Genomic DNA, 20,668 nt, shown 5'->3' with positions numbered 1-20,668 from the left:
TAAGCAATCAAACTTGTTAAGACTTGATTAATTGAAATAGGTTTCATATAGACAATTGACCACCCAAGTTGACCGGTGATTCACGAACGTTAAAACTTGTAAAAACTATACGATGACATATATATGGTTATATATATAGTTAACATGATTTTATTATAAGTATGTATCTCATTAGGTATTTTAACAATGAGTTATATACATAAAAATGAGACTATTAATTTAAGAAACTCGAAAACGATATATATAACGATTATCGTTATAACAACGTCTTACTAGGTACATATGAATCATATTAAGATATTGATACACTTGGTTAATTATGTTAAATGATAAGTAAATATATTATTAAGTGTATTAACAATGAAATACATATGTAAAAATAAGACTACTAACTTAATGATTTCGAAATGAGACATATATGTAACGATTATCGTTGTAACGACATTTAACTGTATATATATCATACTAAGATATATTATATATCATGATAATATAACAATTTAACATCTCATTTGTTATAATAAACAATGGGTTAACAACATTCAACAAGATCGTTAACCTAAAGGTTTCAAAACAACATTTACATGTAACGACTAACGATGACTTAACGACTCAGTTAAAATGTATATACATGTAGTGTTTTAATATGTATTCATACACTTTTGAAAGACTTCAAGACACTTATCAAAATACTTCTACTTAAGAAAAATGCTTACAATTACATCCTCGTTCAGTTTCATCAACAATTCTACTCGTATGCACCTGTATTCGTACTCGTACAATACACAGCTTTTAGATGTATGTACTATTGGTATATACACTCCAATGATCAGCTCTTAGCAGCCCATGTGAGTCACCTAACACATGTGGGAACCATCATTTGGCAACTAGCATGAAATATCTCATAAAATTACAAAAATATGAGTAATCATTCATGGCTTATTTACATGAAAACAAAATTACATATCCTTTATATCTAATCCATACACCAACGACCAAAAACACCTACAAACACTTTCATTCTTCAATTTTCTTCATCTAATTGATCTCTCTCAAGTTCTATCTTCAAGTTCTAAGTGTTCTTCATAAATTCCAAAAGTTCTAGTTTCATAAAATCAAGAATACTTCCAAGATTGCAAGTTTACTTCCAAGTTTTCTAAATCCATTCCAAGTAATCATCCAAGATCAAGAAACCTTTGTTACTTACAGTAGGTTATCTTTCTAATACAAGGTAATAATCATATTCAAACTTTAATTCAATTTCTATAACTATAACAATCTTATTTCGAGTGGAAATCTTACTTGAAATTGTTTTCGTGTCATGATTCTGCTTCAAGAACTTTCAAGCCATCCAAGGATCCTTTGAAGCTAGATCTATTTTTCTCATTTCCGGTAGGTTTATCCAAGGAACTTGAGGTAGTAATGATGTTCATAACATCATTTGATTCATACATATAAAGCTATCTTATTCGAAGGTTTAAACTTGTAATCACTAGAACATAGTTTACTTAATTCTAAACTTGTTCGCAAATAAAAGTTAATCCTTCTAACTTGACTTTTAAAATCAACTAAACACATGTTATATATCTATATGATATGCTAACTTAATGATTTAAACCTGGAAACACGAAAAACACCGTAAAATCGGATTTACGCCGTCGTAGTAACACTGCGGGCTGTTTTGGGTTAGTTAATTAAAAACTATGATAAACTTTGATTAAAAAGTTGTTATTTTGGAAAAATGATTTTTATTATGAACATGAAACTATATCCAAAAATTATGGTTAAACTCAAAGTGGAAGTATGTTTTCTAAAATGGTCATCAAGACGTCGTTCTTTCGACTGAAATGACTACCTTTACAAAAACGACTTGTAACTTATTTTTCCGACTATAAATCTACACTTTTTCTGTTTAGATTCATAAAATAGAGTTCAATATGAAACCATAGCAATTTGATTCACTCAAAACGGATTTAAAATGAAGAAGTTATGGGTAAAACAAGATTGGATAATTTTTCTCATTTTAGCTACGTGAAAATTGGTAACAAATCTATTCCAACCATAAATTAATCAACTTGTTTTGTATATTATGTAATCTTGAGATACCATAGACATGTATACAATGTTTCGACCTATCATGTCGACACATCTATATATATTTCGGAACAACCATAGACACTCTATATGTGAATGTTGGAGTTAGCTATATAGGGTTGAGGTTGATTCCAAAATATATATAGTTTGAGTTGTGATCAATACTGAGATACGTATACACTGGGTCGTGTATTGATTCAAGATAATATTTATCGATTTATTTATGTACATCTAACTGTGGACAACTAGTTGTAGGTTACTAACGAGGACAGCTGACTTAATAAACTTAAAACATCAAAATATATTAAAAGTGTTGTAAATATATTTTGAACATACTTTGATATATATGTATATATTGTTATAGGTTCGTGAATCAACCAGTGGCCAAGTATTACTTCCCGACGAAGTAAAAATCTGTGAAAGTGAGTTATAGTCCCACTTTTAAAATCTAATATTTTTGGGATGAGAATACATGCAGGTTTTATAAATGATTTACAAAATAGACACAAGTACGTGAAACTACATTCTATGGTTGAATTATCGAAATAGAATATGCCCCTTTTTATTAAGTCTGGTAATCTAAGAATTAGGGAACAGACACCCTAATTGACGCGAATCCTAAAGATAGATCTATTGGGCCTAACAAACCCCATCCAAAGTACCAGATGCTTTAGTACTTCGAAATTTATATCATATCCGAAGGGTGTCCCGGAATGATGGGGATATTCTTATATATGCATCTTGTTAATTTCGGTTACCAGGTGTTCACCATATGAATGATTTTTATCTCTATGTATGGGATGTGTATTGAAATATGAAATCTTGTAGTCTATTGTTACGATTTGATATATATAGGTTAAACCTATAACTCACCAACATTTTTGTTGACGTTTAAAGCATGTTTATTCTCAGGTGAATACTAAGAGCTTCCGCTATTGCATACTAAAATAAGGACAAGATTTGGAGTCCATGTCTGTATGATATTGTGTAAAAACTGCTTTCAAGAAACTGATTTCGATGTAACATATTTGTATTGTAAACCATTATGTAATGGTCGTGTGTAAACAGGATATTTTATATTATCATTATTTGATAATCTACGTAAAGCTTTTTAAACCTTTATTTATGAAATAAAGGTTATGGTTTGTTTTAAAAATGAATGCAGTCTTTGAAAAACGTCTCATATAGAGGTCAAAACCTCGCAACGAAATCAATTAATATGGAACGTTTTTAATCAATAAGAACGGGACATTTCAGTTGGTATCCGAGCGTTGGTCTTAGAGAATCAGAAAATTTGCATTAGTGTGTCTTATCGAGATTGTTAGGATGCATTAGTGAGTCTGGACTTCGACCGTGTTTTCTTTAAAAATGATTGCTTAACATTTTTGTTGGAAACTATATATTATTAACATGTATATATTATGTGATATATTAATCTCTTAACATGTTTGATATTGTGTGATAGATGTCTACCTCTAGCACAAATCCCATTGACTCACCTAATAATAACGAAGAGTCGAATAAATCTTGGACTGATTCACAAGTTCCCGAAGAAGAACCGGAAGAAGAATCAGAACCGAAAGAAGAATCAGAACCGGAAGAGGAGGAACCGGAGGAGGAAATAGAACCGGTGGGCGAAATAATAAAACTGTTAAGTAAAAGAAAATTCTCAACCAACCGACCAAGGTTAATTATGGTCAATGGTGTTTCCGCCAAGGAAGCAAAATATTGAGAGGATTACCAATTCTCCGATGAATCGGATTCCGATGAGAATTCCGATGATATTATAGAAATTACCCCAACTGAATTTAAAAAGGCAAAAGAAAATAATAAGGGAAAGGGCATAAAAATAGAGAAATCTAATTCCAACCTCGACGAAATTTATATGTATCGTCAACCCCCGAAGCCCTTAAGTTGTAACAATGACCCGGGAACCTCTAAACCACCAGGTTTTTCTAAACCGTTGTGGAAAACGACAGCTCGTATTAGGGGAACATCATATATCCCTAGAAACTTGACAAAACGAACCAAAACTGAAGAAGAAGAAGAAACGAGCGAGTCGGAATAAGATAGTTGTATTCGTATGGTGTAATATATGTAATATATTGTGCTTATGCTTTATGATATATGTAAAAATTGTTTGTATTAATAAGTATTTTTTTTATGAATCTAACTCTTGTCTATTTTACAGTATAAAAAACACAAAATGGATAGACAACCCAATATTTTAAGAGATCTACCCGGAGACATGATTGATGAAATCTTGTCTAGAGTCGGTCAGAATTCTTCGGCACAACTATTTACGGCGAAATCAGTTTGTAAGACATTCGAAGAACGTTCCAAGAATGTCTTGGTTTATAAGAGACTTTCGTTTGAAAGATGGGGGATATCAAATTTGGAAACCCATAAGTTACGATGTGTTTACTTTGACTCATATATTGCGGGGAACCCAAATGCTATTTTACGCAACGGGTTAAGAAATTATTTTGACTCAATGTATCCGAATATAGGACTTCATGATTTAGAAAAAGTGGCTAACATGCAACATAAAGAAGCATGCTATGCTTACGGGTTAGTAATGTTCGCTTCTCACCAAAGTGAGAAAAGGAACATCGGGCTACAACTATTAAACAAAACGTTCCCACAAGTGACGGAGTCGGTAATTGGGGTAAGAAATGAGGTTTTTATGTTATTACGAGACTGTTGGTCATTACGTAACCCTCGTCCCTTTGACGACGTTACAACACGCTGTCTTATCAACGGCCATAACGGTTATGTTCCACAAGACCAAGGATGGGAAGTAGTCCTAGTAAAACCAGAATGCATGACTTGTTTCTGGACGTATGAATTACGTGTCTTTATTGTCTTTGCTGAACAACTTGTGTACTAGCTAGAATTATCTTCACAACTATCTTGTATCAAAGTTATTGTGTGCTATATTTCATGCTTTATGTAAAATAAGCGGTATTGTAAGTTTATAAAATATTGTATAAAAGTTTGAACGCGAAATATTATTATAATCAGTTTTTCATATAGAATTGTAGTAGTTGAATTGTATATTAGCTACTAAGTATGAACTTAACGGGTAGGTACTACCCGAATTTAAACTTATAAAACGCTAATATGAAGAAAAAGCTTTTATAAATGAGTTCATATTATGCTACGAAATACTATTAACTACTCTTAATATTCTATATGATTAACTTGTTCCATTTGACTATTTTGAACGAAATGGCACCGACTACTCGACACACCGTGAATATGAATGAAGAGGAATTCTGTACTTTTCTAGCTTCAAACATAGCCGCAGTACAGGCTGCGCTACATACCAACAATAACCTTGGATCTAGCAGTACAGGAAATCGTGTAGGATGCACCTACAAAGAATTCACTGCCTGCAAACCGTTGGAATTTGATGGAACCGAAGGACCGATCGGATTAAAACGGTGGATCGAGAAGGTCGAATCGGTGTTTGCCATAAGTAAGTGTACTAAAGAGGACAAAGTGAAGTACGCTACGCATACCTTCACAGGTTCTGCGTTAACATGGTGGAATACCTATCTAGAGCAAGTGGGACAAGATGATGCGTACGCACTACCGTGGTCAGCATTCAAGCACTTGATGAACGAGAAGTACCGTCCCAGGACCGAGGTCAATAAGCTCAAGACAGAACTTAGAGGGTTACGAACCCAAGGATTTGATATTACCACGTACAAAAGACGATTCACAGAATTGTGCCTATTGTGTCTGGGAACGTTCGAAGATAAGGAAGAGAAGATCGACGCGTTTGTGAAAGGATTACCGGAAAGAATCCAAGAAGATATAAGTTCACACGAGCCCGCCTCCATACAACATGCATGTAGAATGGCTCACAAACTAGTGAACCAGAATGAGGAAAGAATTAAAGAACAGATGGCTGAAGAGGCCAATGTGAAGCAAGTCAAAAGAAAGTGGGAGGAAAACGGTGATAAGAATCACCAATACAACAACAACAGCAATTACAATAATAATCGCAACAATTATCCCAACAATCGCAACATCAATCGCAACTACAACAAATGGCCCAACAACAACAACAACAACAACAACAACAACAACAACAACAACAACAACAACAACAACAACAACAACAACAACAACAACAACAACAACAGCAACTACAACAATCATCCCAACAACAATAACAATCGCAACAACAACAACAATCAGAAGCAGCTATGCCAAAGGTGTGAAAAGTATCACTCGGAGTTCTGCACCAAATTTTGCAACAAGTGTAAAAGAAATGGTCATAGCGTTGCGAAGTGTGAGGTCTACGGACCAGGGGTTAACAGAACGAAAGGAACAAATGGTGTCAGAACGAGTAATGGCGGAGCAAGTAGTGTCGGAGCAAGTTATTCCAATGTAGTTTGTTATAAATGTGGAAAACCGGGCGACATTATTAGAAATTGCCCGAACCAGGAGAACACGAATGGACAAGGCCGCGGAAGAGTTTTCAATATTAATGCGGCAGAGGCACAGGAAGACCCGGAGCTTGTTACGGGTACGTTTCTTATTGACAATAAATCTGCTTACGTTTTATTTGATTCGGGTGCGGATAGAAGCTATATGAGTAGAGATTTTTGTGCTAAATTAAGTTGTCCATTGATGCCATTGGATAGTAAAGTTTTACTCGAATTAGCAAACGGTAAATTAATTTCAGCAGATAATATATGCCGGAATCGAGAAATTAAACTGGGTAGCAAAATATTTAAGATTGGTTTGATACCAGTAGAGTTAGGGAGTTTTGATGTAATAGTTGGCATGGACTGGCTGAAGAAGGTGAAAGCAGAGATCGTATGTTATAAAAATGCAATTCGCATTGTACGAGAAGAAGGAGAACCCTTAATGGTGTACGGAGAAAAGGGCAACATGAAGCTACATCTTATTAGTAATTTGAAGGCACAAAAACTAATAAGAAAAGGTTGCTATGCTGTTCTAGCACACGTCGAGAAAGTACAAACTGAAGAAAAGAGCATCAATGATGTTCCCGTCGCAAAAGAATTTCCCGATGTATTTTCGAAAGAATTATCGGGACTACCTCCACATCAATCTGTTGAATTTCAAATAGATCTTGTACCAGGAGCTGCACCAATAGCTCGTGCTCCTTATAGACTCGCACCCAGCGAGATGAAAGAACTGCAAAGCCAACTGCAAGAACTATTAGAACGTGGTTTCATTCGACCAAGCACATCACCATGGGGAGCTCCTGTTTTGTTTGTCAAGAAGAGGGATGGTACATTTAGGTTGTGTATTGACTACAGAGAGTTGAACAAACTTACCATCAAAAACCGTTATCCACTGCCAAGAATTGATGACTTATTTGATCAACTACAAGGCTCGTCGGTTTATTCGAAGATCGATTTACGTTCTGGATATCATCAAATGCGAGCAAAGGAGGATGATATTCCAAAAACTGCTTTTAGGACGCGTTATGGTCATTACGAGTTTATGGTTATGCCGTTTGGATTGACTAACGCACCAGCTGTGTTCATGGACCTTATGAACCGAGTGTGTGGGCCATATCTTGACAAGTTTGTCATTGTTTTCATCGATGACATACTTATTTACTCAAAGAATGATCAAGAGCACGAAGAACATTTGAGAAAAGTGCTAGAAGTATTGAGGAAAGAAAAACTGTACGCTAAGTTTTCAAAGTGTGCATTTTGGTTGGAAGAAGTTCAATTCCTCGGTCACATAGTGAACAAAGAAGGTATCCAGGTGGACCCAGCAAAGATCGAAACCGTTGAAAAGTGGGAAACCCCAAAAACTCCGAAGCATATACGTCAATTTTTAGGATTGGCTGGTTACTACAGAAGATTCATCCAAGATTTCTCCAAAATAGCAAAACCCTTGACTACATTAACGCATAAAGGGAAGAAATTTGAATGGAATGATGAACAAGAGAAGGCATTTTAATTATTGAAGAAAAAGCTAACTACGGCACCTATATTGTCATTGCCTGAAGGGAATGATGATTTTGTGATTTATTGTGACACATCAAAGCAAGGTCTTGGTTGTGTATTAATGCAACGGATGAAGGTGATTGCTTATGCGTCTAGACAATTGAAGATTCACGAGCAAAATTATATGACGCATGATTTGGAATTAGGCGCAGTTGTTTTTGCATTAAAGACTTGGAGGCACTACTTATATGGGGTCAAAAGTATTATATATACCGACCACAAAAGTCTTCAACACATATTTAATCAGAAACAACTGAATATGAGGCAGCGTAGGTGGATTGAATTGTTGAATGATTACGACTTTGAGATTCGTTACCACCCGGGGAAGGCAAATGTGGTAGCCGACGCCTTGAGCAGAAAGGACAGAGAACTCATTCGAGTAAAATCTATGAATATAATGATTCACACTAACCTTACTACTCAAATAAAGGAGGCGCAACAAGGAGTTTTAAAAGAGAGAAATTTAAAGGATGAAATACCCAAAGGATCGGAGAAGCATCTTAATATTCGGGAAGACGGAACCCGGTATAGGGCTGAAAGAATTTGGGTACCAAAATTTGGAGATATGAGAGAAATGGTACTTAGAGAAGCTCATAAAACCAGATACTCAATACATCCTGGAACGGAGAAGATGTACAAGGATCTTAAGAAACATTTTTGGTGGCCAGGTATGAAAGTCGATATTGCTAAATATGTAGGAGAATGTTTGACGTGTTCTAAGGTTAAAGCTGAACATCAGAAACCATCAGGTCTACTACAACAACCTGAAATCCCGGAATGGAAATGGGAAAACATTACCATGGATTTCATTACTAAATTGCCAAGGATTGCAAGTGGTTATGATACTATTTGGGTAATAGTTGATCGTCTCACCAAGTCAGCACACTTCCTGCCAATAAGAGAAGGTGACAAGATGGAGAAGTTAGCACGACTGTATTTGAAGGAAGTCATCTCCAGACATGGAATACCAATCTCTATTATCTCTGATAGGGATGGCAGATTTATTTCAAGATTCTGGCAGACATTACAGCAAGCATTGGGAACTCGTCTAGACATGAGTACTGCCTATCATCCACAAACCGATGGGCAGAGTTAAAGGATGATACAAACGCTTGAAGACATGCTACGAGCTTGTGTTATTGATTTCGAAAATAGTTGGGATCGACATCTACCGTTAGCAGAATTTTCCTACAACAACAGCTACCATTCAAGCATTGAGATGGCGCCGTTTAAAGCACTTTATGGTAGAAAGTGCAGGTCTCCGATTTGTTGGAGTGAAGTGGGGGATAGACAGATTACGGGTCCGGAGATAATACAAGAAACTACCGAGAAAATCATCCAAATTCAACAAAGATTGAAAACCGCCCAGAGTCGACAAAAGAGCTACGCGGACAGTAAAAGAAAAGATATAGAGTTTGAAATTGGAGAAATGGTCATGCTTAAGGTTTTACCTTGGAAAGGCGTTGTTCGATTTGGTAAACGGAGGAAACTAAATCCAAGGTACATTGGACCATTCAAGATTATAGATCGTGTCGGACCAGTAGCTTACCAGCTGGAGCTACCTCGACAACTCGCGGCTGTACATAACAGTTTCCACATCTCAAATTTGAAGAAATGTTTTGATAAAGAAGATCTCACTATTCCGTTGGACGAAATCCAAATCAATGAAAAACTTCAATTCATTGAAGAACCCGTCGAAATAATGGATCGTGAGGTTAAGAGACTTAAACAAAACAAGATACCGATTGTTAAGGTTCGATGGAATGCTCGTAGAGGACCCGAGTTCACCTGGGAGCATGAATATCAGATGAAGAAGAAATACCCGCATTTATTTCCAGAAGATACGTCAACACCTCCAACTGCTTAAAATTTCGAGACGAAATTTATTTAACGGGTAGGTACTGTAGTGACCCGAACTTTTCTATGTTTATATATATATTAAATGAAATTGTTATTTACATGATTAAGTGTTTCCAACATGTTAAGCAATCAAACTTGTTAAGACTTGATTAATTGAAATAGGTTTCATATAGACAATTGACCACCCAAGTTGACCGGTGATTCACAAACGTTAAAACTTGTAAAAACTATACGATGACATATATATGGTTATATATATAGTTAACATGATTTTATTATAAGTATGTATCTCATTAGGTATTTTAACAATGAGTTATATACATAAAAATGAGACTATTAATTTAAGAAACTCGAAAACGATATATATAACGATTATCGTTATAACAACGTCTTACTAGGTACATATGAATCATATTAAGATATTGATACACTTGGTTAATTATGTTAAATGATAAGTAAATATATTATTAAGTGTATTAACAATGAAATACATATGTAAAAATAAGACTACTAACTTAATGATTTCGAAATGAGACATATATGTAACGATTATCGTTGTAACAACATTTAACTGTATATATATCATACTAAGATATATTATATATCATGATAATATAACAATTTAACATCTCATTTGTTATAATAAACAATGGGTTAACAACATTCAACAAGATCGTTAACCTAAAGGTTTCAAAACAACATTTACATGTAACGACTAACGATGACTTAACGACTCAGTTAAAATGTATATACATGTAGTGTTTTAATATGTATTCATACACTTTTGAAAGACTTCAAGACACTTATCAAAATACTTCTACTTAAGAAAAATGCTTACAATTACATCCTCGTTCAGTTTCATCAACAATTCTACTCGTATGCACCCGTATTCGTACTCGTACAATACACAGCTTTTAGATGTATGTACTACTGGTATATACACTCCAATGATCAGCTCTTAGCAGCCCATGTGAGTCACCTAACACATGTGGGAACCATCATTTGGCAACTAGCATGAAATATCTCATAAAATTACAAAAATATGAGTAATCATTCATGGCTTATTTACATGAAAACAAAATTACATATCCTTTATATCTAATCCATACACCAACGACCAAAAACACCTACAAACACTTTCATTCTTCAATTTTCTTCATCTAATTGATCTCTCTCAAGTTCTATCTTCAAGTTCTAAGTGTTCTTCATAAATTCCAAAAGTTCTAGTTTCATAAAATCAAGAATACTTTCAAGATTGCAAGTTTACTTCCAAGTTTTCTAAATCCATTCCAAGTAATCATCCAAGATCAAGAAAAATTTGTTACTTACAGTAGGTTATCTTTCTAATACAAGGTAATAATCATATTCAAACTTTAATTCAATTTCTATAACTATAACAATCTTATTTCGAGTGAAAATCTTACTTGAAATTGTTTTCGTGTCATGATTCTGCTTCAAGAACTTTCAAGCCATCCAAGGATCCTTTGAAGCTAGATCTATTTTTCTCATTTCCAGTAGGTTTATCCAAGGAACTTGAGGTAGTAATGATGTTCATAACATCATTCGATTCATACATATAAAGCTATCTTATTCGAAGGTTTAAACTTGTAATCACTAGAACATAGTTTATTTAATTCTAAACTTGTTCGCAAATAAAAGTTAATCCTTCTAACTTGACTTTTAAAATCAACTAAACACATGTTCTATATCTATATGATATGCTAACTTAATGATTTAAAACCTGGAAACACGAAAAACACCGTAAAATCGGATTTACGCCGTCGTAGCAACACCGCGGGCTGTTTTGGGTTAGTTAATTAAAAACTATGATAAACTTTGATTTAAAAGTTGTTATTCTGGGAAAATGATTTTTATTATGAACATGAAACTATATACAAAAATTATGGTTAAACTCAAAGTGGAAGTATGTTTTCTAAAATGGTCATCTAGACGTCGTTCTTTCGACTGAAATGACTACCTTTACAAAAATGACTTGTAACTTATTTTTATGACTATAAACCTATACTTTTTCTGTTTAGATTCATAAAATAGAGTTCAATATGAAACCATAGCAATTTGATTCACTCAAAACGGATTTAAAATGAAGAAGTTATGGGTAAAACAAGATTGGATAATTTTTCTCATTTTAGCTACGTGAAAATTGGTAACAAATCTATTCCAACCATAAATTAATCAACTTGTATTGTATATTATGTAATTTTGAGATACCATAGACACGTATACAATGTTTCGACCTATCATATCGACACATCTATATATATTTTGGAACAACCATAGACACTCTATATGTGAATGTTGGAGTTAGCTATACAGGGTCGAGGTTGATTCCAAAATATATAGTTTGAGTTGTGATCAATACTGAGATACGTATACACTGGGTCGTGGATTGATTCAAGATAATATTTATCGATTTATTTCTGTACATCTAACTATGGACAACTAGTTGTAGGTTACTAACGAGGACAGCTGACTTAATAAACTTAAAACATCAAAATATATTAAAAGTGTTGTAAATATATTTTGAACATACTTTGATATATATGTATATATTGTTATAGGTTCGTGAATCAACCAGTGGCCAAGTCTTACTTCCCGACGAAGTAAAAATCTGTGAAAGTGAGTTATAGTCCCACTTTTAAAATCTAATATTTTTGGGATGAGAATACATGCAGGTTTTATAAATGATTTACAAAATAGACACAAGTACGTGAAACTACATTCTATGGTTGAATTATCGAAATCGAATATGCTCCTTTTTATTAAGTCTGGTAATCTAAGAATTAGGGAACAGACACCCTAATTGACGCGAATCCTAAAGATAGATCTATTGGGCTTAACAAACCCCATCCAAAGTACCGGATGCTTTAGTACTTCGAAATTTATATCATATCCGAAGGGTGTCCCGGAATGATGGGGATATTCTTATATATGCATCTTGTTAATGTCGGTTACCAGGTATTCACCATATGAATGATTTTTATCTCTATGTATGGGATGTGTATTGAAATATGAAATCTTGTGGTCTATTGTTACGATTTGATATATATATAGGTTAAACCTATAACTCACCAACATTTTTGTTGACGTTTAAAGCATGTTTATTCTCAGGTGAATACTAAGAGCTTCCGCTGTTGCATACTAAAATAAGGACAAGATTTGGAGTCCATGTTTGTATGATATTGTGTAAAAACTGCATTCAAGAAACTGATTTCGATGTAACATATTTGTATTGTAAACCATTATGTAATGGTCGTGTGTAAACAGGATATTTTAGATTATCATTATTTGATAATCTACGTAAAGCTTTTTAAACATTTATTTATGAAATAAAGGTTATGGTTTGTTTTAAAAATGAATGCAGTCTTTGAAAAACGTCTCATATAGAGGTCAAAACCTCGCAACGAAATCAATTAATATGGAACGTTTTTAATCAATAAGAACGGGACATTTCACTGTGCGTTTCCATTAATTAAGTCGACTACGAACCCATCAGAAGAATTGATAATGGCTGATTGGTTGAATTCATTCTGGTGACGCTACTTCCGGAGTTTAGATGAACATCCATGTCGGAATATCTATCGGAATAACTATCGGAATAGCTATCGGAATCTGAGGGACTCGAACTGGTTGAGGGATTCATCTCGTATGATCAAATGAAGGATTTTCGATAAGAAATAGATTATAGGATGTAGATTAGTACCCTGTAATTCATAGTTTACATATGCATATATAATACTAAAATCCCATAAGTTACGGAGGAATCTACGGAATCTGCCAGGCAAAGGTAACAATAACATATACGCTAAGATATGAATTAGCAGATACGCTAAGATATGAATTTTGTCTATACACTATTCATGCAGTCAATGCAATAAGATGTGTCTAGACTAAGAATAATAAGCAGGTAATTTACTAAGGATGATAAGCAAATGATTTCCGACAAAAATGATAAGCAAAACTTTTGACATGCAGACACGGTCGAAGTCCAGACTCACTAATGCATCCTAACGAATTATCCATTAGACACACTAATGCAGACCCGGTTCACTAAGACCACCGCTCTGATACCAACTGAAAGGACCCGTCCTAATCCATCCGGACGAAGTCCGTATCGATTATAAACGATTCATAATAGTTGATTACATCGCGAGGTACTTGACCTCTATATGATACATTTTACAAACATTGCATTCGTTTTTGAAAAGACAATATTTCATTACATCAAAAGTTGATGGCAGACATACCATTTCATAATATATCTAACTATAATTGACTTAATAATAATCCTGATGAACGCGATGACTCGAATGCAATGTCTTTTGAAACATGTCATGAATGTCTCCAAGTAATATTTCTAAAATGAGCAAATGCACAGCGGAAGATTTCTTTCATACCTGAAAATAAACATGCTTTCAAATGTCAACCAAAAGGTTGGTGAGTTCATTAGTTTAATAATCATTTCATAATTTTAATAGACCACAAGATTTCATATTTCCATTTCTCATAAACATACGTCCCATACATAGAGACAAAAATATCATTCATATGGATTGAACACCTGGTAACCGACATTCACAATTTGTATATAAGAATATCCCCATCATTCCGGGATCCTCCTTCAGACATGATATAAATTTTGAAGTACTAAAGCATCCGGTACTTTGGATGGGGCTTGTTGGGCCCGATAGATCTATCTTTAGAGTTCGCGTCAATTAGGGTGTATGTTCCCTAATTCTTAGATTACCAGACTTAATAAAAAGGGGCATATTCGATTTCGATAATTCAACCATAGAATGTAGTTTCAATTACTTGTGTCTATTTCGTAAAACAGTTATAAAAACAGCGCATGTATTCTCAGTCCCAAAAATATATATTGCAAAAGCATTTAAAAAGGGAGTAATGAAAACTCACGCATATAAATATTGTAAAACATTTAATAAAGCATTTGCATGTATTCTCAGCCCAAAAACGTAAAGAGTAAAAAGGTGCAAATGAAACTCACAGTCATGTATTTTGTAGTAAAAATACATATAACGATATTGAACAACTGAATAATGCAGGGTTGGCCTCGGATTCACGAACCTATATCATTTGTATCTTTATTAATACACATATTCGTAAACGAACAAATTTATTTATTATAACTTAATTTATGTATTATATATTTAATTTGTGTATATTTTCATAATGTTTAAATATCTATATAATTACATTAATATATTCATATTTATTTATACACATTTTTGTTTAGTGTTTTATTTAAAAATCAATAGTTTGTTATATGTACGTTTTTAATAAATAATATTAGTAAGTTTTATTTATATAGTTTTGTGAAATATTAATATATGTAATAAGTGTATTTTATGCACAAAATATTTATTTGTTTAAAATATAGTTTTGATACAATAATGATTTACTAATAATAATAATAATAATAGATGTCTTATTGATAATAATAATATTAATAATCGTATTAGTCAATAATAATACTTATTTTGATAATAATATTAGTAATAACAATAGTGATAATAATAATATTTATAACAATGATAGTAATAATAATAACTATATTAACACTAATCATGATAATCATAATAATGAGACAATGTTCATATCAATTTTAGTAATAATAATAATAATAATAATAATAATAATAATACTAATACTAAATATTAGTATTTTGTAATGGTAATAATGTTAGTAATAATTTACTTACCATAATTATAACAATAATAATAAGTGTTAGTTAATGATACTAATAATTTTAATATTAGTAATAATAATAATCAAATTAATAATAATAGTCAAATTAATAATAATACTAATGATAATGATTATAACAAATAATAGTAATAACAATAATAATAATACTATTAATAATAATAATAATTTCTAAAAAGAAAACTACCTTAGAAAATGCCCTCAAAAAGAAATGCACCCAACCAGGCTCGAACCCGTGACCTCTCGAACACCCAAACACACTCCTTACCACTCGTCTGTTTCTGTTTTTCTGATTATATACCCAGTACAATTAAATATAAACCGTTTCAGCTAGTTCTTCTTCTTCTTCATCTTCCCATTGACTGGAATTCCTTCTAATCCTCACGGTTTTGATAAAACTTTAATTTATGAATTAAATTGAAAAGTAAACGACTAGTTTGGGTATCCTAATGTCAGAATCAGATGGAACAGAAAAATAAAAAAAATAAACAGAAGTAACTGATATCGAAGAACATGAGTATGAACTTAAAATTGATTTCGACATTAGAGGCTGTGAGAGCCTACGAGTTCTTCATGAAAAAGGTTCACAATCGTGATTAGAAATTAACTGAATCGTTACTTTCACTTAACAAGTAAAAACAAACTCGAATTTAATGAAGAACACTTCGTTGACTTTTTAGCAAATAAACTTTGACTCGAAAATTCTTACTTGATATTAGGAATTAGCTTTTGAAACTTTGCAGAGAGTCTTACTAGAGAATTCCTAACATGTTTGCACTTTTAGATTTTTAAAAACAATTCGAATTTGAGTTTTGGCTGAAAAGTGCAGGAGCAGGGGTAGTCGACTGTTTTGTTGGGTTTCCTGATTAATTCTCACAAATTGGATGTTGTAAAAGGTGTTTGTAATTGTTAATGGTGATAAGAAGTCAAATGTAATCCCTCAGCAACTTGTAATGATCGATCATATAACAATTATGGTCGACTAAAAAACATACAGATAATACAAAAAAAAAATAAAAAAAATAAAACTACTTTAATCTCCAAATCATACGAATTGATTTGCTGTATGACTTAATTCAGATAGAAACAAATTTGGTAATGTGTGATAGTGATGCAAAACAGAATCCCTAATATATTTGTAATTATATTGTATATAATAAGTGTTAATAATTAAATAAATAATAATAATAACTCTCTTAAATAATAAATATTAATAATAATAATACTAATAATACCTATAATAACAACTATGACAATTAAGTTATAACTAAGTTATACAATTAATTATTCATACAATAGTTTTTATAGTTTATAGTTAGTTTTATTAATTATGATAGTAATACTCTTAATATCATAAATAATAATTATATCAATATAACAATAATATTATTACTAATGATAATGATGACTTTTACTATAAATTATATAACAAAATTCTATTAATATCAATGATACTACTTATAACAATACCAATAATTCTGATATTAATAATAATGAAAGTAATATTAATAATATAAATGTTACTACAACAACTTATACTTTTATCTTGCTATTTAATATATTAATATCACATGTTATAATATTATATCATATATTTTATATTTTGGTGCATACAGAATTATTTAATATTTATATTTTTCCAATATATTACCATATCTATATAGTCAATAATCATATATAGAATTCATATATATATATATATATATATATATATATATATATATATATATATATATATATAAATTATGTTTTTATATATCAAGTTTTAAATTATCTTAAGTTATCTGTCATAATACTAAATCACATAATAATTTAATTAATAAAATATAATTATTTATATATATACTTGATTATATGTATACATCTTTATTTATAACAATTGTTCATGAATCGTCGTGAATGGTCAAATGGTAAATGCATTAATGTAATCCATTCCAAAGTTCTCAAGACTCAACATTACAGACTTTGCTTATTGTGTCGGAAACATATAAAGATTAAGTTTAAATTTAGTCAGAAATTCCCGGGTCACTACAGTTGTTGTTGGTGGTGGTAATGGTACTGTTGGTGTTGATGATAGTGGTACTGTTGATGCCGGTGATGCTGCTGGTGCTTGTAACCTTTACACCATATTTTCCAAAGCCTCTATCCGAGCACGAAGCTCGTTGACTTCTTCTATTACACCGGGGTGATTGTCGATTCGGACGAGCGGATGAATAAGATCTAGAATTTGAGATAGCATATAATCCTGACGAGATACTCTGGAAATGAGAGAGAAAATAGTGTTTTGGACTGGTTCGCCGGTAAGTGCTTCATGTTCTTCGCCCAGAGGAAAAAGTGGTGGATAGAAGGGATCACCTTCTTCTTGTCTTCAATGATTAAGTAGGCTACGAAACCCATCCCCAATTCATCCAGAATAGATGATGGCTAATTGGTTGATCCATTCCGGTCACACTGCTTTCGGAGCTTGAGTGAAAATCCATATCGGAATAGTTGTCGGAATCTAAGGAATTTGAATTAGATACGGGATCCATCTTGTATAATCAGGGAAATGATTTTTGATGTGAAATAGATTATAGGACTTAGATTTGGTATTCTTCAATACATAATTTACATATGTATATATAATACCAAGATCCCATAAATTACGGAGGAAACTTCGGAAGGTGTCAGGCAAAGTATACAGTAACAGATATGCTAAGATATGAATTCGTCTGTACACTATCTATGCAATAAATACAGGAAAATGTGTCTAGACTTAAGAATGATAAACAAGTAATTTCTGACAAGAAATGATAAGCAAAACTCGATAAAAACAGATACGGTCATAGTCCAGACTCACTAATGCATCCTAACAATTACCAGTTAAACACACTAATGCAAATTCTGGTTCCCTATGACCTCAAACTCTGATACCAACTGTGATGACCCGTCCAAATACATTTGGACGAATACATCATTCTTCGATTTCACAGTGAGGTACTGACCTCTACATGATACGTTTTGTAAACATTGCATTCTTTTGAAAAGGCACATCATAATTGATTATCAAATTCCAAGGTTTTTGACGTTTGATGATTTCTACATATAGACAGTCACCGTAATTAATAGTTTACAATACTACATCCGTTGATAATGCAGTCAAAATAAGATACATGGTGATGATTTTGTGAATGCAACGTTTTCTCGAATAAAGCATGTATGACTCCATGCACATAGCTTGTATCACATATAAGAAAACAACGGAAGACTTCTAGGAACCTGAAAATAAACATGGTTAAAAGTGTCAACACAAAGGTTGGTGAGTTCATAGTTTTAATGTTGCACATAATCTGTATATAAAGGTGGATCACAAGATTTCAGTTGTTTCATCCAGAAACGTTTATCAAAATATTCTATAAAATTGAGCACCCTGGTAACTAAACTTTAACGTTATAATAAGTACCCCTGTTTTAACATACATGCTACCAACATGTACAATACACGCAATCTAACATGTACTAAACTCAAATAGTATATGTCTGTTTTTTAGTTCAGGCTAGGGTTTCTATACCTGGAACAGACGGGGATGTCAAGCCCTATGGATCCATATATAACTACTCGCGCCCACCAGTTCTTATAACCGGCAGTTACTAGTTACCAAAGCTAAGGGATTTTCGGCTCAAACTCGGTGTAGAATTTAGTATGTACTTGTATCCATTGCGTTTAAAATAAAGTGCATGTATTCTCAGCCCAAAAATATAGATTGCAAAAGCAATTAAAAAGGGAGCAAATGAAACTCACCTTAGCAGCACATAAGGTCATTCACCGAAATGTGACCGAAACTCGGAATACAAAATAATCGTAGATCTCAACCTAGAGAACATATGTTGGTCAATACATATCTAACAAACTAAGTCAGGTCATAGTGTATCACAATCCTAATGCTCGAGACCGGCATGCAAAAGTTAACAAAATTCATCTCAAAAAGTCAACTTTGACAATTGTTTAACAAAACCAGACGTGTTTTATATAAGAATTCATTTACTCGACTAGTAGTATCAATAAATATAATTTATTAATCTTATAAAAAACTTGGTTAAATATTAATTTGCAGATTCAAAAGCAATTTCAATTAACGTCAATCACAATTCGGTTGACCATAACTTTTAATTCGTTCATCGAAATCACGCGAATTCTAAATGAAAAGTTATTAATTTTTCGCCAGCTTTCCAATAACATGCATATCATATACCTTATATTAGTAGTATATGTATTAAATTCGTGATTCATCATAAAACTATCTAACGACGAAATTTAGCATACAAGCATGCATAAACATATATACTCGAGCACTAGACATGGATACACTATTAATAAATAAAAGGTAAAATATGAATGCTCACGTATCAATATTGTGATTCAATATTGCAGGAAAGTACGTAGACGCAACGGAAATGATAAATGCTAGGTTGACCTTTGACTCATGATCATAACCCCCAAGTAATACCCATAACCTCCATAGCTATAACTCATGATTTCCTTAGCTCTATCCCACTCGAAAAGCTTGTTTTGAAATCGTTTGGGCATAACCTCGTCGTAATATTTTATGTATAATAATAATAATAACACTTCTAGTGATAATAATAAGATTAATAATAATAATATTAATCTTAATAATAATAATAATAATAATAATAATAATAATAATAATAATAATATAAATATAAATATATTTACAGAAGAAAGAAAGAAAAATAAGAATGAAAGAGGTGTACTGAACTCGTCCGAATTTGTGGCTATTTATAGCACTTGGACAGAATTTTGGGGCCATGCGATCGCATGGCTTTCCAGGCCATTTCCCATGCGATCGCATGGGGTGGTCTGCTAGCTCATTTGTGTTTTGTTTTCTTGTTTGTCGACATATTATTATATATATATTTATAATATATAATTTATATTAATTATATATATGTTATATTATATTCATGTGC

This window comes from Rutidosis leptorrhynchoides, chromosome 5 (genome assembly GCF_046630445.1).
Source record: "Rutidosis leptorrhynchoides isolate AG116_Rl617_1_P2 chromosome 5, CSIRO_AGI_Rlap_v1, whole genome shotgun sequence".
NCBI lineage: Eukaryota > Viridiplantae > Streptophyta > Magnoliopsida > Asterales > Asteraceae > Rutidosis > Rutidosis leptorrhynchoides.
This window is presented reverse-complemented; position numbering follows the sequence as displayed.